This window comes from Mus musculus, chromosome 17, assembly GCF_000001635.26.
Source record: "Mus musculus strain C57BL/6J chromosome 17, GRCm38.p6 C57BL/6J".
Taxonomy (NCBI): Eukaryota; Metazoa; Chordata; class Mammalia; order Rodentia; family Muridae; genus Mus; species Mus musculus.
Window position 1 is genome coordinate 75,444,663 of NC_000083.6, and position 22,557 is coordinate 75,467,219.

General features: G+C 42.1%; 1 protein-coding gene across 5 annotated transcripts in view; it reads left to right on the forward strand.

Annotated features, from left to right (window-relative positions):
• Positions 1-22,557, forward strand: part of Rasgrp3 (RAS, guanyl releasing protein 3) — a 93,185-nt gene that overhangs the window by 8,793 nt on the left and 61,835 nt on the right. For 2 of the 5 annotated variants that reach the window (NM_207246.4, NM_001360103.1), the window contains exon 1: positions 20,876-20,998. The exons of the other annotated variants lie outside the window; for them this stretch is intronic. The gene's annotated coding sequence lies outside the window, so the exon portion shown is untranslated. Of the gene's footprint in view, positions 1-20,875; positions 20,999-22,557 lie in introns of those variants that run through there. 5 annotated transcript variants of the gene reach the window in all.

Genomic DNA, 22,557 nt, shown 5'->3' on the forward strand with positions numbered 1-22,557 from the left:
AGATGGAGAAAGAGAACACCTTGCTCTCCTTGATTCCCTGGGAACTAAAAAGGTCCCTTTGGTCCAACCCTACCAACAACGACAAATGGCGGTGACTGTACCACAGATGTGCTCTGGAGTGTGGGCATCTGTGCTTTCCAGCTAAAGCCACCCCAATGCCTTTCTGTCACTAATCATCCCTTGTTAGCATCTCCTCTCTTGGTTTCTTTGACTTTTGTTTATGATATTTTCGTTCAAATATCTACACTTCTTCTTGAAAATGATCTCCCTGCTGAATCCCTCCATTCACCCCCTCCCACCATGATTTCCACTTTTCTCCATCACACTTTGAAGTTATAAATCTGACCTCTGTCCTCAGGCTCACTGGAACCCTGTCAGAGATGGACTAGGTCAATGATGCTTTTTCAGCATCCCCCTCTCTGAGCCTGATCCAACCCTTTCCCAGTATCAGACACTGGAGACCTGGTGTTCTTACAGTTATAAACACTGGTTGACTCGTGTGTGTGTGTGTGTGTGTGTGTGTGTGTGTGTGTGTGTGTGTGTGTGTGTGCGCGCGTGTGTGTGCGCGTGTGTGTGTGCGCGCGTGTGTGTGCGCGCGTGTGTGTGCGCGTGTGTGTGTGCGCGCGTGTGTGTGCGCGCGTGTGTGTGCACATGCCATAGCTCTCTTATCTGGAGGTCAGAGGATACCTTCTAGGAAGCAGGTTCTTTCCTTCCCTCTTTCTTTGAAGCAGGGTCTCTCTTGTTTTGCCCTGTGTTGGGTTAGAGAGTTTGCAGCTGACCTTCCTCTTGGTGCTGCTCACCTTGCCATAGGAGTGACAGGATTACAGATGTGTACTGCCACATCTGGCTTTTTGAAAGTCTGAGTTCCAAGTATGGAACCCAAGTGGCCAGGCTTATGCAGTAAGTACTCTTACCCACTGAGCCATCTCCTTAACCCTTCTAACCTCTCAAAGAACTTCATCCCCTCCTCCCTCAAAAGCCATTGTTCCCCTCTTCTCTCTAAATCCATTCTCTGCTCATACTCTTGTTCTTGCCAAATGGCACTGTGCTCCCTTAAATAGTCTATGTCCAGTTGTCTAGTTGTCTGCAATATCACTCCCCTTGATGTTCCGCATCATCTCAAACAGTGCTTCTGAGATAAGAATCCCATCCTCCACTGATGTCCACTCTTTGGTTTTGGTCCTTGAGATCTTGACATCAATCCATCAAGTTGGAGCCATATTTCCTACCCTCATGCCCTTCATCTGCCATGAACCCAGCTGGTCACCCTTTTCCTGTGAGCTGTGTCTCACTTCTTTTCCCAGCACAGTCACTTCCATTCTTGTTCCCTTTCACCCCATTACTGGACTCTCATGCACGCATAGCGAGAAATCTAGCAGCTCCCCAGTTTATGGCTCGTAGAAACTGATGCATCTCTTTTAAGATTGTTTTTGTTTTTGAAACTGGATCTCAATATGTAGCCCTGGCTACCCTAGAACTTGCTATATAGACCAGGATAGCCTTGAATTCAAAGAAATCTACCTACCTCTGTCTTCTGAGTGCTGGGATTAAAGGTGGGAACCACCAAATTTGGTTAATTTAACTTTTTAAAATGTATTTATGTATGGACAGGGTCTTTCTGGGTACCCCAGGCTGGCCTCCAATTTCAAAGTGTAGCCCAAGCTAACTTCAAACTTTTAATCCTCCTGCCAATGTTTCCCAAGTACTGGGATTACAGGTCTACCTCATGATACCCAACCCTTGCCCATAACAGATTTGTTTGATTGTTTGTTTGTTTCCTGCTGTATGGTTGGAATAGCTACTTGACAAGGATTCAATCTTTTTTAAATTTGTTAAAGCTTGTTTTGTGACCTACCAGAAGGCCTATCCTGGAGTCTGTTCTGCACATGCTTTACTTAAAAGGATGCAATATATCATGTTGTTGGGTGGAATCTTCTCTGTGTTAAACCTACTCAACGTATAGTGCGTTGTTCAACTCTATTATTTCCACTTTGGTTTATTTCTACTGTCTAATGAAGTCTAAATTCCCTGTGATTATATTGTCTATTTCTACCTTAAGTTTTGATCAAATTTCTGTTTCAATAATAATCTCTTTTGTCTTTCCTTCCTTCCTTCCTTCCTTCCTTCCTTCCTTCCTTCCTTCCTCCTTCCTCCCTCCCTCCCTCCCTTTCCTTCCTTTCCTTTCCTTTCCTTTCCTTTCCTTTCCTTTCCTTTCCTTTCCTTTCCTTTCCTTTCCTTTCCTTTCCTTTCCTTTCCTTTCCTTTCCTTTCCTTTCCTTTCCTTTCCTTTCCTTTCCTTCCTTCCTTTCTTTCTTTCTTCCTTCCTTCCTTCCTTTCTTTCTTTCTTTCTTTCTTTCTTCCTTCCTTTCTTTACAGTTTTTGACTTGACATCTCCTTTATTTGATATAAAATTAGCTAATGTAGCTACCTCTGCTCTCTTCACTTACCATGCATATGGACTTCCCCTTTACTTTCAGAGTGTGTGAAGCTGGCACAAGACCCTTGTAAATGATACATAGTGAGCTCTTTGGTTTTTATTCATGTGGCCACTTTATGTCTTTTGACTTAATCCATTTACTTAACAAGTAACTATTGATAGGCAAGAACTTTATAGTGTAACTTTTAGTTGCTTTCTATTCTTTTGTGTATATGCGACATATGCATGTGTCTACCTGTGTGTGCATGGTCTGCTTGGGTGTGCTTGTTCATATGCGGAGGCCACAAGTTATGTTGAATGTCTCCTTTCACTCTAACTTTTTTTGAAAGAACATCTCTCACTAAATCTGGAGCTTGCTAATTGGCTAGATTGGCTGACAAACAAATCCCTGGGATATCCCTGCCCTTCACAGTGGTGGGCGCACCACACCTGATATTTTACATGGCTGATGAGACTCCAAACTCAGACCATGCTTATGAAGCAAGCATTTTTCCAAAAGAAACATTTCTCTACCCTACGGTCTACTGTTTTAGAGTCCCTTCGTTTATTCTTCCTCGGAGGCTGACTCCTCTGTGGGTTGATGACTGCTGTGGTTGCTGTGGGAGTATCCTTTAATTCCCAACCTTTTACCTATTGTTTGTTTTACGGGCCTTGCTTTGTAGTTTCCACCCAAAGATTACATAAAACATCTGATATTTTTAGCAATGTATTTTAAGCTGAGAACAACAACTTTTTGTTGTTGTTACTGATGTCACAATTTACATCATTCTGTATTGTGTATCTATTAACAAGTTAACATATCTACAGCTAATAATATATTTTGCGGTCCATTTGCACACAATAGTTAAAAGTGGCCGGGCCATCACCATTATGGTATTAGAATATGGATGGACCCATATTTACTAAGAGCTCACACTTCGTCTTTTTAGTCTTGTGATGGGCAAAAGTGAGTCCAGTCTGTTGGAACCATATTTCTATTGTCAGGTTTTGATAGTTTTGCAGCCAGGGGTATGCAGCATTTAGTCTGTGATGATACTGGGCGGGGCCATGAGTGTATGATTATAGAGCCAGATGCATTATTATAGAACAAACAACTGGCCCTCTATACCCTACTGTGTTGTCATGTTACAATGATTGGAAGGTTTGGCGAAATAAATGGTTTTTATGACTTTCAGTATTTTTGACATCTGCTGAGCCTTTGAGGGATGTAACCCCATCGTGAGCTGGGAGAGTATCTGCATTCTGAGCGTCATCAGATGCTTACGTTTTAATAGGGATGAGTTTAACATCTTTAAATTTTATTTGTTATTTTTTGTGTGGAGGTATTTTTGCCTGCAGGTGTGTGTCTGTGCAGAGGCCAGAAGAGGGCATCAGCTCCACTGCTCCTGGGATAGCAGCTGTGAGCTGTCATATGGGGACTTGGGACCAAACCCTGGTCCTCTGGAAGAGGAACCAGTGCTCTTATCCTCTGAGCCATCACTTCAGTCCCTAAAAATGAGTTTTATACTTTCATGTAGTAGATAATAACTTTTCAACTGGAAGACCTCTTTTTAGCTCCTAAGGCGTGTCTAATTGGTGATGAAACACCTTCTGTGTTTGGAAAGGTCCTTTTTACCTTCTTCATTTCTGAAAGATGGTCTGTCTTGCCAGGTTTAGTATCTTTGGTTGACATTTTTTTTCTATTAGCTTCTCTATAGTCATTCCATTTCCTCTGGACTACAACGTTTCTTCAGAGAAACCTGATAATTGTCTTCTGAAAGTTTTCTCTTTATGTGGTAAGTTGCTTTTCTTCTTCCTGCTTTTCCATGTTAACTTTGTCTTCAGGTTTTGAGAAATGATTACATTGTATCAGTGTGACGATATCTTCATAGCTTAACTACTTAAGGTTCACTGACCTTCAGGGATCTGAATGTTTATTTCCCTGTTGAGATCTTAGAAAGTTTCTGTCAACTCAATTATGTATTAGGGGATTCACAGAATGCTTAGGGAAAGCAAACAGGGCAGAGTTTACTGGAGGAAATAACAGTATCTTCCTAGCATGGCATCAGAATTCCTTCAGAATGAGGCAATGTTTATTATGTCCTTACCTTGGAAGCTCAACTGTCACTTTTCATGCATCCTGTTGGCCAGAGAGAATCAGCCACGATGGCTGAGGGCCATCTGCAGGCTACTATACATAGGCACCAGCACAGACTTCACAAAGTTGTGATTACAGAATCTTTATCTGTCTTCCTGGTGCAATGAGTTAAATGTTTATAACAATTTATGATTTTTATAATCACTAACATATAAGTCAAACAAAAATTAATTAATTAATTTCACTGTGTTCCGGAGCATAGAGAGTCACCCTCTCACATTGTAATATGAAAGTAAAATGAAAAGAAAGAAAGAAAGAAAGAAAGAAAGAAAGAAAGAAAGATGAACTATACTTTCTTCTGCTTGTGACAAATCTGTAACTCAGGAAAGTGTAACTTGGAAAGGAAGAGGGGTAGTTTTAAATACAGACAGAACACAAGGCTGGAAAGAATGAGCTGAGATGGAGCATGGAGCACCTAGGGAAGGAATGGAGGACCCAAGGGTCAAAGACATCAAAATGAGTTGAGATTATCATAAATACGAGCATACTGCAAAGTCTTCAAATTTCTAGCTATTCTCTCTCTTTCTCTCTCTCTCTCTCTCTCTCTCTCTCTCTCCCTCTCCTTCTCCTCTCACCTACATTTACTTTGCTCTAGTATCTTATTCAAATGAGATCAAAGGATTTCTGCATAAAAACAGAGATCATCTTTCTTCAACCACAGCAGAAACTAGATTTGTTCTCCTGAGAGGTTTTATACAGTATATTTTGACTACAGGACTCTCCTCTCTGGGTGAGATTCACTGAAGACAAGCATGTTTCAAACTAGGGGACTGGGTACAGGCTGAGGCCCTGCTCTTTTCCCTGCTTCAGCACTTGGAATGTTGTGGAGCAGCAGAAAAAGTGATTGTTAATAGTTGTAGGTTTGTCTTAGACTTTGGCTAGAGAAAAAGAATTGTCTGATTTCACATCTGAAAACCACAAGGAAGGGGGACATTAGGGGAGGGGCTAATTCACCTGATTCTAGTGCATGCTTTTGGAGTGCTTTTGAGTGACCAAAGCAAAAGGGTGCTGGTGACTGACTTTGCTTGGGTCGCATGCCTATCTGTGGGTGAAAGTAGACTGGGCAGGTTGAGACTGTGTTGAAAATGGTGGCCGAAAGGAGTAGCAACACTGGGCACACAGTGTCAACGTGCCAACTAGAACTTGTCAGCCTCTTCTGTAGATAATGGCACATGACGAGCAACACCAAGGAGCCTTCAAAGTACCTTGTGAGAATAAGAAATACACATTTAAGGTTGGCCAGTACAGAACGGTTATCCTTAATTTTTAACATTTTTTGAGGTTATAATTGTATCACTGGGCCTGATGGTGCACCCTTTAATCCCAGCACTTGGAAGATAGAGGCAGGTCATTTCTGAGTTTCAGGCCAATCTGGCCTATAAAGCTTGTTCCGGGACAGCAATGGTTACACAGGGAAATCCTGTCTTGAAAAGCAAAAATAAAAAAGTAAAAATACAACTTTATCATTTCCCTTGTTCCTTTCCTTCCTCCGCCCGCCCATGAACTTCCCCCCTTGTTATTTTAAATTTATGACCTCTTTCTCCTTGTTGTAGTTATGCACACAGACACACACACACACTTATATATACTTAAATAGTATAAATATATTTGGTATAAAAATATAGTATATATACTATACATTTATATATAATTATGTAGGAAATAGTATTGGTCAGAATTCTTTAAAGTAAGAAAACTTATAGAATGAATCTTCCTCTCACCACCCCCCCATACACACATACACACACACACACACACATATATTATATATATTAGAATGACTTACAAGCTGTGGTTCAGTGTCTGGTTGTGAACAGAAAGTTCGAGAATCCAGAAGTTGCTCACGCTAAGAGGTTGGATGTCTCAATTAGTCTTCAGTAAATACTGGAATCCTGAAGGAGTAGGCTTTAACTGCAGTGCAGAAAGGGACTTGGTAGGAAAGGTAAGAGCAAATAGACAAAGAACAAAATCTTCCTTCTTCCATGCCCTCATATAGGCTTTCAGCAGAAGGTGTGGCCCCAATTTAAGGTATGTCTTCCCACCTCAAGATCTGGATTACTTTAAACTAGGCAAAAACCCTAACAGGTGTGTACTCTCCATTTTTGGATTTTAGTTAATTCCAGATGTAGTCAAATTGATAACCAAGAATAAACATCACAGAAATTTTATATATACATATATATATATATATATATATATATATATATATATATATATATATACACACACACACACACATACAACGTACTATATAATATAACTCATCTGTTTATCTTTACCGAGCTGTCCATTTAGATTCAGAAAAGCGATTGCTATGTTCCTTCTTCTCATTCTGAGCAGTTCTTAGTTGCCTGTAGTTCTTTGTGGAGGGATGAGGACTCTTTGAGCTTCCCCTTCAATCTATCCTTATTAGCAAGTCTACTGGTGGCTTCCTTGTGGAGACCTGACTCACTCAACAAGAGACAAATCAAGCCTGTTACTGAAATAGCCATTTTACCTAGTAAAGCCACGAATTTAGAGAAGAGTCTACAACAGCCACTTTACTAAACCAACATAATCCCTAACTACATTCTAAATATTTGTCCTTATGCCCTCAGATAAGTGTTACTCCCCATGAAGGAAACTTCTCTTTGCAACAGTTAGAGAACATTACAGACAACCACAGACAATCAAAATGCAGAGTTGTGGTGCTCATCCAACAGATATATCTACCACACAACCCTACACCTAAGCCCAGGGATGATTACAGGAGAGGGAGGGCAGAAGGATTACAAGAGCTAGAGCAACAAGGGGTTTGCTGTCAGATTGTGTCTCCTAGAAATTTTAGAAAGATAGTTCTTCAAAATACCTTTTCTGGGACATTTCCTTTCCTTTTGAAAGCAAGTCCATGAGACACATATTACCACTCATTTTTTTTTTCTGATTTACTATTAAGATGGATTCCAAAGAGCAATGGCCTAGAGTTGCTTACTGCCCCTCAAAAGGACAAAGGCAGCATGAGCGACGGACGTCGGGTCTCTGGATTCCTTGTCCTGTTCGGTTTTCTATTTTAGCTACTGAATCGTCAAGGCGACATTACAAATTCCTTGAAAACTGGGCATGGAGAAGGACATTTGGAAGATGCTGTCTTCAAGCAATGAAGATTGCTGCCGTGGTCCTAGTTTCCTAGTGCCTCGCCCACAATGAGCCTGCACTTCATCCCCAACATGTATGAAATGAACAGAGGCTGAGAAAGCACTGCCAAGCATAGACAGCCCAGAGGAACCACGTGGCCTCCTTTTGGAATCAGACTAAAGGATTACCTTCTGGAGAAACTTTTCCATCTGTTTCCCCGATGATAAGACTGATCAGAACCATCTATCTAGTTCTGCACACTCTGAACTAACAGATAAATGGTACCATCTGGCCTGGCTAAATTCAATGCAGATTTCTTCAAGGAGTTCTGGCTCCATTATGCAGGCCAAGAGTTCACCTTTCTGAAACCCTCGGAAGAACAGGAGCTACCAGGTGCTGGAGGATGTCCACTCTGCATTCGAGGACCATCCATTGTAGGAAGTGGGGCATGGTTTTCCTTATACTGGCTAGACAACCGATAGGCAGGTCCTTGTGAGTTTCATTCTCTTTGTGGTGAACTTAGGGCACAGACTGATTCGTTCTGTCTCCTCTGCACTTCCCCATCCCTCACTTTTTCTACAGCATCAGTCAGTGTTCCCTTTTGGTTTTGGCATGAAGAGCTTGCTTTTAGTTAGGGTCAAGGATTTAGAATAAGCAGTTTAAAGAGGAGCGATGTCTCTCTGGTCCTGTTATATACACACAGACAGCATTACTCCTTATGGGAACTGTGCTGACCTTGGCCTACCTTCTCCTTTGTTCCTTAATGACAAGGTTTACACTCTGGAGTCGAATTCAGACAATCTATACTGTGGTCATTAAAATAGTAAGTAACTTTAGTTTTTAGTATCACATTTTTTTCATTTCTCTCTCTCTCTCTGCCTTCTCTTGAATTCTTAAAGTTCGCTGTATTTCATTTCCCCACATTTGTGCCTTGAAAGTTACAGGATATGTCTCCTTTGTTTTATAATTGGAAAACACACTTGATTTAACAAAGTCTAATATCAATATTGACAGGTAGGTGACACACATGTTATCTCAGCATTTGAAAGGCTGCGGCAGTAAGCTAAAAATTTTGAAGCTAGCTTCAGCTATGTAATAAACTTGCTCAAAGTCAGAGCTTTTCACTGAGACCTTGTCTGAAAAACTACAATGAAATCAAATCAACAACAATAAAGAACACCCCCCCCCCAACCATGCCACCTTCTGAATAAGTAAGACATTAGAGACCTTTAATTGTGGGCGTCTACTTCTTCCTCCCCCTCCCCCTCCCCCTCCTCCTCCTCCTCCTCCTCCTCCTCCTCCTCCTCCTCCTCCTTCTTCTTCTTCTTCTTCTTCTTCTTCTTCTTCTTCTTCTTCTTCTTCTTCTTCTTCTTCTATGCTATCACTGTAAGGGATCCCTAGAGTCAGCACAGAACACACCCAGACACCAAATTCTTAAGCACAAAGGATATTTATTACCCTGGAAGGACAAGGGGGTAGGACTCTGGATAGGACAAAGAGAGCAGCAGGTGTTTCTGCAGGAGTGGTTTTTAAGGACAAAAAATGGGAAGTCTGTGCTATCTTAAGTTGGGAAGTCCTGATTGACAAGTTTGCCAGGGTAGCCAAATAATGAGTTTTGACTGCTGTTTTTTGATGGCTGGAGCTTGAAGTTTCAGTCAGGCATAAGGAAGAGGCTCAGTGAGGGAACAGACCTTGGGGCTAGTGTTAGGAATGAAACTGAATGGTTCAGCAAGAGAGAGGGACCTGGGGAAGTCAAGACATACCCATGGCCATGTTTGCAATGCTTGGTCCTATTAGTCCTTCAAGTAGTGTGGAGCATTTAAATTCTACTTAAAATAACCAAACAAAGAAACTAAACAGTCAACGTACACTGGACATGAAATAAACTGCATACCTTTAAACCACAATTAGATTTCCTGACATAACAGAAATGCATGAATCGGCCACCATGATAAAGGTAATAACCATCATACTTCTAAAACAAAGCAATCCAGTTCACACACAGATACGGCCACTGTACGATATAAAGACCTGCTAGCTTCTGGTAGCGTTCAAAGTTCCAAAAGCTGGATGGCTAGGCGGTGAGAAGACTAAGAGAGATCCTCCCCTCCCCCCAAGTACACACCTCCAATAAGGGAGAAGTCTTCCATTAAACCCTTACAGGTCTTATCATCATCCCTTAACACGTGCGCACTGGCACATTTATCCAAATCCTATCAGTATTACATCTGTATTTCCCTTAAATTTGGTCTTAGGGCTGCTGAGTTGGCTCAGTGGCTAAGCGTGCTTGCTGCACAAGCCTGATGACCAGTGTTGAATCCCTGAAACGTGTTTGAAGGAGAAAGGAGAGAACCAACTCTAGAGTTGTCCTCTGTCCTACACATACTTGTGTCTTGGGCTGCTACTACTAATATTAAACATTAATTATTGAAGTTGTGCCATTTGTTTTAAACATCCTTGATGCTAAAATCAATCACATCAGAAATGTAAAAGTAGAATCATGTTTGGGTTTGTTTTATAAGAATGGCTATGTGTTTGTTTTCATCTTTTCTCATGGCTGCATAATATAGACTTCATTGAATATTCATTCTGATTATTTTGACCAACTGCCTCTTGTGTCTTTTTTTTTTTTTTAAAGACAGTATTACTCTATACTTCAGACTGGTCTAGAACTCACTATTGTAACCCAGGCTGGCCCTCAACTCACAAAATCTTGCCATAGTCTCCTGAGAATTAACATTACAGACATGAGCCTCCAATTCCTGCAGAGTGCCCTAATCATCGGATTATTTCTTTTTACAGTATGTTGTATGTTCAATTTGTCTTGCATGTGTCTCTGTTCACTTGTTGACTACTTTTATAGGCCACACTTGTGAAATCAATTGCATGATTTCCATTCTAAAACTTATGTGGGAAAGCATGGAGCCACCTTTGACTCAGGCCTTTCCATTTCCTTATTTAAAATGAAGGCTTTTTATTAGTCTTGAAAGGTTCGGTTTATGCCTGAGTGGGGACTGCGAGGCCTACCTCTTTTCTATGGTGTGGGGTCCCAGCTCATCATACCACCTTTCTTACTAGGTTACAAAAGGACTAACAACAACAAAAAAACAACAACAACAAAAAAAAAAACAAGTGTGAAAGAATTGTCAGGAATATTACTAAGAATTTAAAACAAGTAGGTTCTGTGGAATCAGGGCCCAAGGGACCTATTTCAAGCTGGGATAGTCTCACCTGGCCTTTCGGTCGAGGGCACTAAGTTGAGAGCTTATTTTTAGTAGTTGACTTCTGAGCACTCGGGTATCATGAAGTTGCTGTGTGTGACAGGCAGGAGGGAACTGCCTGCCTGCATTTTATTCTGAAGGAAAAGATACAGCTCATCTAGGCCTGTAAGTTGGATCCAAACTTGGACTTGGATCTATTTTATTTAACAAATGTGCTCTTGATTCATGTGGGTTTGATTTTGATTGGTGTGGTGTCATTTTTTTTATGAACCAGGAATTTGTACATTTCTCATAATCTCTAAACAATGCCTTTCTAAAAACAAAGAATGCTTGAGAATTGTGAACAAATTTCCTTTGTTGTAAGAAATAGAACTATTTTTCATTTAAAGCCAGGAACCTGGTGTGTGGTTGTTAGTGACCTAGAACATGATAGCTAGGGCTGAAGTCGTTGTTAATTGTAATGTACACTAAATACCCTCATTCTAAGGTCTTACTCCAACTTAAGTTTGCAATAAAGACTTAGCACATAGAAGAGTTGTGTTGTTGTTGTTGTTGTTGTTGTTTTGAGAAACTATCTCACCCGGAGGAGAGTATCTGAAGATATTGGTGATCCTTGGCCCGATGTTGATATTATATTATTGCCTCAGGTGTCATGTGAGGTGCTGACTCTTCAGTTACAAGTCCAGCAAGCCACACAGAATCATGTGTGGGAGGAGCCACACGGACAGAATCATGTGTGGGAGGAGCCACACAGACGGAATCGTGTGTGGGAGGAGCCACACAGACTGAATCATGTGTGGGAGGAGCCACACAGACGGAATCATGTGTGGGAGGAGCCACACAGACGGAATCATGTGTGGGAGGAGCCACACAGACGGAATCATGTGTGGGAGGAGCCACACAGACGGAATCATGTGTGGGAGGAGCCACACAGACGGAATCATGTGTGGGAGGGACTGACCACTTCACCGGCACCAGTGCATGCTGGGAATGTGCAGGAGGATGCTTCAAGATGACAGCTTAGGGATGTCTTTGGTTCCTTATAGCCTGGCAGTTTGTAGCCTCTCATGGTTTGTTGTTTGTTTTTTGTTTTTTAAATTTTTTTTTGCCAGTCAGCGATTGATCCCCTGACAGAAATGGACTTAGAATTCATGGGAGTCTTGGTATGTGGAGTTAACAAATGTTAAAATAGCAAGTGGTAGCTGGAGGCATGGTGGAACACACCTGTAATCCCATCATTTGAAAGGCTGATGCTGGAGGATTGTGAATTTGAGGCAAGCCTCATCTACAGAGCAAGACCTTGTCTCTAAAAACTACCGTACAAGAGAAAAAGTTAAGAAAATAGTAAAAGTAGACAGACTCTAAATTTAAACTTTGACAAAATTTCAATGAGTTTAAGATCCTTTGCAGAAGCTTATTATTCATCATAAAACCTAAGTAGGCATCTTCCATTTCAGTCATTGAGTAGGCCTGGCTGCTAGGATGTAATTTGGAAATGAAATTTTATTGCCTTTCATTGTACAGTCTAAATCCTTCAGATTAACGTTTCTAGGAACATTTCAGCCTGGGACCGTGTTCAATTTAGGAAAAAGAACATTTTTGTCAAGTCATACATAAGTTCCAGGGACAAAGACAGATTTTCATCAGTCATAACTATGGCAATATTGCAAAAAGAGCCTGGTGTAAAGCCTTTATTATTGAGTTTAGAGCCAACATACTTGGCCATGATAAAAAATAAAATCAATTTACAGAGTATCAATTTTTAAAATGGAAAGGTATATCTATGGTATCTATCTTTTTAGAATCTCATATTGCTGCCATGTGACACAGAAAACTATGTTATGTCAGTGAGTTAAGAACACATAAGAAAGGGGATTGGTAAGTGCCTGATATATATAGCACTTTGTTACCGTGAGTGAGTAATGCTTTCACATTTAAGCATTTTTATAAAACAAAGCACTGGAGTGCTGCTTTTATGACTTTGTGAAGAATCTGTGGGTATTCACATTCGATCACAAATTCGCAGGTTAAGCTGGCCATTCCTGCCTGAGCAGCTCTTCTGTCTTGGCTGCTCAGTCCGCTGTGTTTACTCCCACTAACTGAAAAGCTTTATCAAGAATTCAGCCACTTTTCTATAGAAACACAACTAGAAACTCCATTCTGAACCCTCCATGTGAGATGTCTTACTCCACTACAGCGGTCTACTTGCTTTTCTTCTGACATCACGAAGGTGAACCCTGAGACTACTCCGGGTTTCATGAAAAGATTAGGCAAGAAGATAATTGACCCACCACCTTTGATGTTCTGCTAACCGTGTCTTCTTAGTTAACCCACCATGATGTACAAGTAAGAAAATCCTCTTGCGATAGCATTAGGTCCTCTCTAGCTGGCTCCTATTCAGCTAGAGGTTCCTTCGGTGTTCTCCCAGGAAGTCCTATGAAAAGAGCAAAGAGCTCAAAGGATCTCTGGACACCAGTGGTCCTCACCCTTCCTATTGCTGCGACCCTTTCTTACATTTCCTCACGAAGTGACCCTTTCAACCATAGAATTATTTTTTGTTGCTACTGAAAATTTTGCTACTGTTGTGAGTCCTAACGCAAATATCTGATATGCAGGATGGTCTTAGGAGAACCCTGCGAGAGGGTTGTTTGACCCTCAGGTTGAGAACCTCTGCTATACACCAAGAAAAGAATTTTAAGAGAAAAATAAGAGCCATAAAGATAAATTTAAATGAATTAAAATTAATAACACAATTATCTTAAGGGTGATGTCTATAAAAAGTGAGTGAGAAAATTTTCAGAGAGGGAGGAAGGAGGAGAGCTGAAAAACAAGACAAAACAGAGAAATGACAGGGGCACTCTATTGTAGTCAGGACTTGTCTGCAAACTTGAGAGTTTCTCCAAGAGGAGATGTGGGGGCTGGGTGCAGAGACCAATTCTGATGGAGGCCACCTCATTTTGTCTGCTAATAATATGATTTCCAATTCATCTGTGCATTGTGTTCTAAAGATGAACCTGGAGGTGGGCTGTTTGAAACTTACCTGTGTTTATCCCATAGAATTCATTCATTCATAGAGAGACTATTGTAACTGTCCTTTCGCACCTGGCTACCACACAGACACTTACTTGACTGTTGTAACTGGCTCAACATCACATTTGTGGCTGATAATATTAGAAAACTGTTTTGTTTTGTTTTGTTTTGTTTTGTTTTGTTTTGTTTTGTTTTGTTTTGTTTTGAGTCAAGGTTCCTGTGTAGCCTTGGCTGTCCTGGAACTATCTCTGTAAACCAGACTGGCCTCGAACTCAGAGATCCATCTACCTTTGCCTCCTGAGTGCTGACGTTAAAGGCGTGCACCGCCACTGCCCAACTAAGGAAGCTAATCTTATATGCTAATAATTAGACCTCAAATGTAATAAAGTTAACTAGATTGCTGTGCTAGGAGGTGAGTAAGCTTAACTAAATGAACAAGAGAACTTTTCTTCTAAGTTTGACTTCTAAGAAAACTTTGTGGCTACCAAACCACTAAGGTTGGGGGTAATATGTAGGTTTTGGAGTCAGAAAGATAATCTGGGTTTACATTCTTATTTCTTAGACTGCTTGTTAGTGGGGAATAAACCTTTTGTACTGTAGTTAACAGGTTATAAATTACATATTATATATGTATATTATAATTATATAGTATGTTAACATGTTAAAATTATCATAGTGTATGCATATTAATCTATTATAACCTTTTGTACAGTAGTTAACAGGTTATATATTACATATTACAATTATATAATATGTTAATGTATTAAAGTTTTCATAGTATACACATATTAACATATTATAATTGCTATCATAATTACTTCTACTTTGGTGTTCTATGTGTTTCTCTCTGTTCCCACAGAGCTATTCATCTTGAGAGCAGAGATTTTTGTCTCGTTTTGATGACCTTTAGTAGATTTGTGTGCAGAAGCTGTATTTCTGATCATTTTTTGACATAGCTTGTTCTGTGCAAGGGCAGTGAGGGGAACTAAAACCCTCAACTCTGAACACATAGAAAACAATTCTTTCTTTTTTAGAACAGGAACGTAGCTAGCACAACTCTTAAGAGGAGTTCTCTCTGATTGGGTACTTTCTTTGATTTCACACAGTTGAAAGGAAAGGAAGGAGGGGTAGAGAAAGAGGAGCAGGGGCAGTACCACTGCCCTGTGGGACAGTAGACCATGCAGGAAACTTAGTAAGGATGAGTGGGTCCGAGACCCCGGCACCCAGGCACCCACCTGATACAGTAGGCGTCTCCCTACTGCCTATTAGATTCCTGACCTGGAACACGTGCCACACCTTTCATATAGGAAACGTGACCTAAACAGAATTCTCTTCCTGCTAATGAGATATCTAGAGACCCTGAGGGTTTAGTCAATAAGCTTCCCTTCCCAGACATTCCATCCTTCAAAAGATATTTAATCTCTGGTCCACCCTGAGAAGGTGGTATGCACCCATTTCTCATGATGAACAATCAATAGACAGTTTGGAACCAAGGACTGTCTCTTCCATTGAAACCACCATGGGAAGCATGAGGAAGACCTTTCTTTTCCTACAGAGCAGCAACCTAAGTCTCCCACAGAAGGCCCCCAGACAACTGCCACCAAGCTAAGGACAATCACAAATGGACTAAGCTGGAGTTCCCCATTAACCCATCCTAGCCTTGTTGCGGCCTGTGTACCCCCAGGAATTCATTCCTGATTCCTTTGTATGGCACCCCAGTGGCAACTGGATACCCGGGTGGTCAGGGAACCCCAGCTTCAGCCTCCCACATCCTGAGCTGCATTTTCCTACCCCCCCTGAGCAGTGTCTCTATACTTCCCTAAAGCCCAGTACCCAAAGGCAGTGGTGCAGGGTAAACACAGTCAACATCTTTGTGTTTTGTCCACCCAGCAGTGTTTCTCACACCCCAGTAGTGGGGCAAAACTTGGATCCACAACTGGTGCCCAACATGGGGCACAAACCCATGACCCTGAGATTAAGCATCTCATGTGCTACCAACTGAGCTAGCTGGGTATCATTGCATACCCTGCAAACCCTCAAGATCTTTAGATAAAGAATGAAGCTAAAAGAAAAACTGAGACGGTTTCCAAAAATGGGTGGGGGGGGGATGGAGAGGAGCAATGCTGAACCTAAAGTCCCTGCAAGGATAGGGAAATAGGGGTGGGTTTAAGGCACATGCATGTTAGTGTCAGTGCCTCAAGCCAACAGTAGGTGGTGTGTTACCAAGGCAGAACAGCCTGTGTGGAGTCTGGCACAAGTCGGGGAGTAGCCCGAAAGACAGTGCTTTCTGTTCGAAGATCTGCGATGGGACATTTGAGAATCTCTCTATAAGGGGGTCCCTTGTGTAGGCGCAAAGCCCAAGAAGGAGTCTTAGAAGTGGAATCTGGGGTGCTCAGGCCAGACCACTGTTTTCTCCTTTTCCGTGCCCATGCAACCTGCTGCTTCCATCACTTCTAGCAAGTTCCTGCCAAGTATTCTGCTTCGGGATTGCAAGTGAGAGACTTGAGAAGTATCCAGCTTTGTTAATGAACTCTGAGGGTTTCCTCATCTTTATCTTTTTTAAATCCCTTTTTCTTGCCAATGGCTTTCTCCTCATTGGGTAAATACCGAGTGCACATAAGTATCTTCTAGACGACTTCCCCTCCCTGTACTTTTGTTTCATTCATTCATTTGGTCATTCATTTATTTTTGAGACAAATGCCATGTATCCTAGACTGGCCTTGAACTCCTCATGTAGCCAAAGATAGCCTTGAACTTCTGTGTCTCCTACTGCAACCTCCCAAGTGCTAAGATTACAGGCATGATCAAGTTCAGGCAAGCAGTCTACCAACTGAGCCACATCCTCAGCCCCAGTTTACCCTGTTACCTTTAAAAAGATTGTGTACAAACAATAAGAGAAATGGGCTGAGGGCCCTATGTGAATTTAACTCTCAGAGACAATCAGAAAACAGTCTTAAAATTTTTGGTATTTGTTTTGAGTTTTCTCCTATGTTCACATATATATTCCTGGGAAATGAGATTATTCTGAAGAAACTTTTACTCAATACCAAGTATTTCCCAGGTCAATAATAAATGTGAACATTATTTATTTTTTTATTATTTATTTTTATTATTATGTATTATTTATTTATTATTGCATAGCAATAGTGCTGTGAAGGGATTGTCACTGATACAGCCCTGTTGGGCACTCAGAGGTTAAAGGGTACCCTAAGAAATAACCACATAGTTATGCAATCCATAGTCTTTCCTTTGAATATAATTTTAGAACAGGAACTGGTGAGTGAAAGGAAAATCACATTGTAAAGAGTGTTGGCTTCAAATTACAAAATTAGCTTCCTCACATGGTGTACCAGCTACATCCTCCCCTTCCTCTCCCCCTTCCCCCTCCTCCTCCTGTTCCTCCTCCCTATCCTTCTCTCCAGACAGTGTTTCTCTGTATAGCCCTGGCTGTCTTGGAACTTGCTCAGTAGACAATACTGGCATTGGCCTTAAACTCAGATATCTGCCTCTGCCTCCTGAGTGCTGGGGTTAAAGGAGTGCGCCACCCCCACTGGGCTTATCCATATTCTTGAGAGAACACTGGAGAAGTTTCTGTTTTCTAAACACCTTCTAACATTGGGAATTATTATTATTATTTTTTGTCAAGTTTGTCAAGTGATATCTTATTTTTATTTAATTTGCCCTTTGTAAGGAAGATGAATTTTTTCACATGCATATTGGTCATTTTGGCTTCTGCTCTTGTGAAATATTTATTGTTATCCTCTGCCCAGCTACTACTTGTCAATACTGTTTTATATTAAAGGTATCCATCACTTATCTGTATGCTTCTCTTCTTTTATCTCATTTTGACATTTGTGATTTTACTTTGGCTATGATGGAGTAATAGTTTATACACAAAAATTATCTTACCATTTAAATATTTAAATTCTTCATCATGGTTTAGGGTTTTATGAACAGAGTTGAAATCTTTTCATGATGATAAAAGTATTTAATCATGATTAAAATAATTTTAAGGTTATGAAAACAATTGTTTTATGCCTGAAATCAGCAGAGAGAAAGAAAGAGAAACAGAGAGAGTGAAAGAGAGAGAAAGAACAAAAGGGGGATTGTGGCAAATAGTCCCCGTCAAGGTTCTAGTAGTTTCTGGACACATAGAAATGCCTAATGCCTAAGATACCACCATGGCCCCTAAGAGGCTTCAATCATAGGTAAAATGTAAGAGACATTGAGGTCATAAATGGGGATTTTAGAGGCAAGTCACTCAGCATGCATGAAACATATTATAAACAGGAATGGAAGAGAAAGGGTTTTCACATTTAAGGGTAGGTAGTTTATGTAGAAAGGCTGAAGGAAGCTGCAGCAAGACTTCATGGAAGCCACAGGACATTTTTGGCACCACATATTCAGTTGCATCAAATATAGCCAAAAGTTAAGTAAGATAGGAGAAAAAAAAATGTCATACAGCCATGTGGAGTAAGCAGTATCTGTGACGCAGGAGAAGCTAGTCCTCAAGTAGACTGAGCCTTTAATGAGATTTGAGACAGGAAGACAGGTATTTCTCCAGAAACTTAATTGTAAAGAAAAACTGAGCTGTGATAGTAAGAGCAACGAATCAGAGAGATCGTGGTTAAGACACAGGAGCAAGTGGAAACAGCTAGATGGTGAGACAGGTGTGCTGAGAGGGAGACAGGTGTGCTGAGAGGGAGACAGGTGTGCTGAGAGGGAGACAGGTGTGCTGAGAGGGAGACAGGTGTGCTGAGAGGGAGACAGGTGTGCTGAGTGGGAGACAGATGTGCTGAGTGGGAGACAGATGTGCTGAGAGGGAGACAGATGTGCTGAGAGGGAGACAGGAGTGCTGAGAGGGAAACAGGTGTGCTGAGAGGGAGACAGGTGTGCTGAGAGGGAGACAGGTGTGCTGAGAGGGAGACAAGAGTGCTGAGAGGGAAACAGGTGTGCTGAGAGGGAGACAGGTGAGCTGAAAGGGAGACAGGTGTTAGGACCTAGAACAGGTGCAATACACAGGGGAAATCACAGGTGGGCGGGGAGTCAGAAAGAGGCAAGACTTTGGAGTTGATGAAAATGGTGGGCACCTGTAGGTAAGTTGGTTAGAAAAGTGCTCTTTCCCTTGCAAGGTTGGAAGATGATGTCATTATCGTCAGTCACCTGACTAGACCCAGAGTAGAAAGGGACAATGCCTTGTTCTCTGTGTTGACATTTTGCCTCATAAGTACCATTGGGTCTGCCCTTGGCTGCAAGTAGAATTGGCAAAGAATCTCTGTATTGTTTTCTTTGTTGGTCACCGAACAGTTTCCAGAAGGTTCTCTTTCCTTGACCTTGTGGTACATAATGGATTATCAGAATAATTGACCTAGTTGGTTGCAGATGAAGTGACTGATATCTGCCCTTGGGTCCAGAAGTTTCTGTTACTGTAAACATGGAGTATAAATAAGTCAGAAGAGTACTTCAAGTGATTAGCAGGCTTCCTTTTCTGTTTGGGAGTGGAGACTGAGTCATCTCCACAGGAGCGCAAAGTCTCTGGAGGTGACCCATCTCAGCGCACTGCATCCTCGGATCTGGAGTTCATTTCTATTGTTCACTTTAAACTCTCACTGCTAGGTCTTGATATTTCCAATGTTTTCCATGCACACACTGACTTTCACAACTAAGTAAAAAAAAAAATTAGGCCTGGGAAATCTATCCTCTTCCTCTTCTTCCCCCCCTCCTCTTCTATTATACAGGGGGAGATTTCTGGTTTAATTTTCACTACCAATAATTATAAGATGAAGCCCAGTTTGGAAGATTAGCCATGCATGCTCCTATACTAAGAGTGTTACACTTGTTAAAAGTCAAGGCTGGCAGTGTAGCAGAATAATTGTGACTCAGAAATTCCCTGGGGGGCTCCAGTCACTCTTTCCTTATTTTTTCCCAAATATTTCCACTCTCCCTTGAAGGGTAAGTTCCAACAGAGTTTTGGGAAGCATCACCTTGGTATTCCAGATATTTCAAGAAGTCAGAGACCCAAGGTCAGACTCCTAAAGCCACAGACACTGAGACTTTTCTTGAGAAAGAGAGATGGCAAGGGTGAGAAAAGAAAGTCAGCTCAGCGGGGAGGATGAATCCCACACCATGGGCGTGGCAGCCTGCCGCCGTTGTGAGCAGTACAGAAACTGTCCCTTCCCCAGCTTCCCAGAGCATAGGGTGGTCAGCAGCGGGTCTGCACGATGGCCATTTCTCTCCCCAGCCACCCTGGCTACCAATCTCCGATGCGATGCTCTGTGCTTCTCTGGAATGTTGACACTATAGGCAGCTAGCTACATGGAAGTGAGGCCTGAAGCCACGTGAAATCATCTCCTCTGGCTCTTTTTGACAAAACTGCATGGGATCTTCTTTCTCCCCCTCACTCACTTGTCACTGGCCACCTTCGGCTGCAGCCTTGAAGGGCAATGCCAGATGGGGGAGGGGACGTGACTAAACATTCTTAGAAGGCTAAAGTTTGCCTTTGGACAGTCACCATAGTTGTGTGGAGGAGTTCTGAGAAAATGAGACCAAGCAGATTGGTTGTGCTTTATCGGCACCTGGCCTACAAAGCAACTTCCACCTGCTGGCTGAACTCCTGGTTCCGTTTTCTTGCTGACTAGACACCCTAGAGAGAACTTAAGTGAGACAGGAGAGTGGTGACTTTCAGCCTCCCCAACCCCCCAAGCAAATGGAGGTAGCTTTCTGTTTTCAGTGACCTGCCCTCCCGGTGTGACTTATCAGCTCTTGGGCCATTTGTCTCCAAAAGTAAAACAAACGGTGGAATGCGCTGCCCTGCATGCTAATCAAGTGGCTGAGCCAACCCACGGCTCAGGAGAAGGTTTGCCAAAGGGGAGAAGAATGATCTTCAGTTTCTGACCTCCTGGCACCGAGCGAGCGAGTGAGAGAGCGGTGTTTATCAGGAGATGCATATGACTGGTTAAGGCGCACAGCCTGACTGGAAGGAAACAGCTGCTACTGGCATGCGCCACACTTGGCAGCCAGACAGGCCAAGCGCTGGTGTGAGGAAGACAAAATTACCCCAGTAAGTAACCAGAGATGTGTGTGTGTGTGTGTGTGTGTGTGTGTGCGCGCGCGCGCGTGTGCGCGCGCGTGTGTGTGTGCTTGTGCGCGCGTGAGTTACAAGTCACCAACTTTTCATTTCTTGTTGATTTTGGTACCCTGTGACACTATAGAAAGACATTCATTTGTACTTGTTAGTTTGTGTTTTTACTAACTTTTAAAGAATGTGGTCTTCTTAGCCACACTGTCTCCTAACTGTGAGAATGAGAGACTGGATTCCTGTTTGGCTAAGAAGTTGATTTCTAGGTATCCAGGATTTATGTTTAGGTTCATAGCCAGGATTTAAGTCGCAGAGTAGTGAATCAGTGGATAGGAGCTGATGGCTGGAATTTTATTAATATTTTACCATTGAAACTTGAAAACGTAGTGGTTTAAAATAATCTGGTGAATTAATGCTATGACTGACTTGATCATTCCTAGTCAATTCTGAAAGGGAAAAAAAAAGATTTCTGTAACAGTGTGTAAGAGTCTGTAAGATGTACTTCTAAGTCGACAGTTGGATCAACCTTTGCATCAGGTTTTATGCGTGCCTTCTGATTCATTGAGTGCTTACCTTTATGCTTTCTTTTGTAAACTCACACAGCCTCATGACTTTAAAGGTAGCACTTACAGTTAGTGGCTGGTCTTAGTGGCTCTGTGATGCTCTGGGGTTTTTGTCTGTTTTTTCTTGTTTATAAAAGTGTTCTGTGACAGAGCTTGCTCTGGAGAGATCAGCTAAAGGGGGAAGGATGGTGGGACTGAGCTGCTGTTCAGGGACCTTTAACCCAAGAGGAGGAAAGAGTAGGCAGGAGACTGATTGATGATGGATCTTCTAGAGGCGGCAGAACTCTGGGTCAGAGTTGCAGAAAAAAATGATCGGGCAGGTTCCTCTTCTGGATAGCGTGGACTGGCCTGAGGAACCAGACAGGGGCTGTATCCATGTGGAGTCCCATGAGATGGTGTTTTGCTTGAGGTGAGCCTAGGATTCTCTTGAGGATGACTGATGATGGGTTGTTCTCAGGGCTCAGATCATTTGATTTGCTTGCAACCTTTACTTGAGGGCACATCAAGTCTCTTCCCCCCCCACCCCCCCTCGCCCCATCTCACCCCTTGTACATGAAGAGGGAATGGAAATAATGCAGGGTGTGATGGTTCTGGGACATGTCTCTGAGGCACAGCTGACCTGTAACATCTCATCAGTCAGGATCCCTAAGGAGACAGCCTCAGATGCTCTATGGGGAGGGGTGGGGATGGGGTGTCAAGAAAAGGCTAATCTGGCACCATGAAGTTCTTCTCATTCTTTTCCTTACGATGTTTCCTTACGATGTTGAAGAATCTGCCAAACCTGGAGTGTCCAAAGAGAAAAAGAATTTGCTCTAGCTCTTTGTTCCTCTTCATGCCATTTTGTGAGGTCCTGGAGCCAGTCGGTATCTTCCCTGTGACTTCCCTGTCTAGCCTGTGACTTCCTTGTCTCAGTTCAGAAGGCTGCTGTTGCCTGAGCCATTCTTGAGAGCGCCTACCCACCAGACATAGACAACTGCT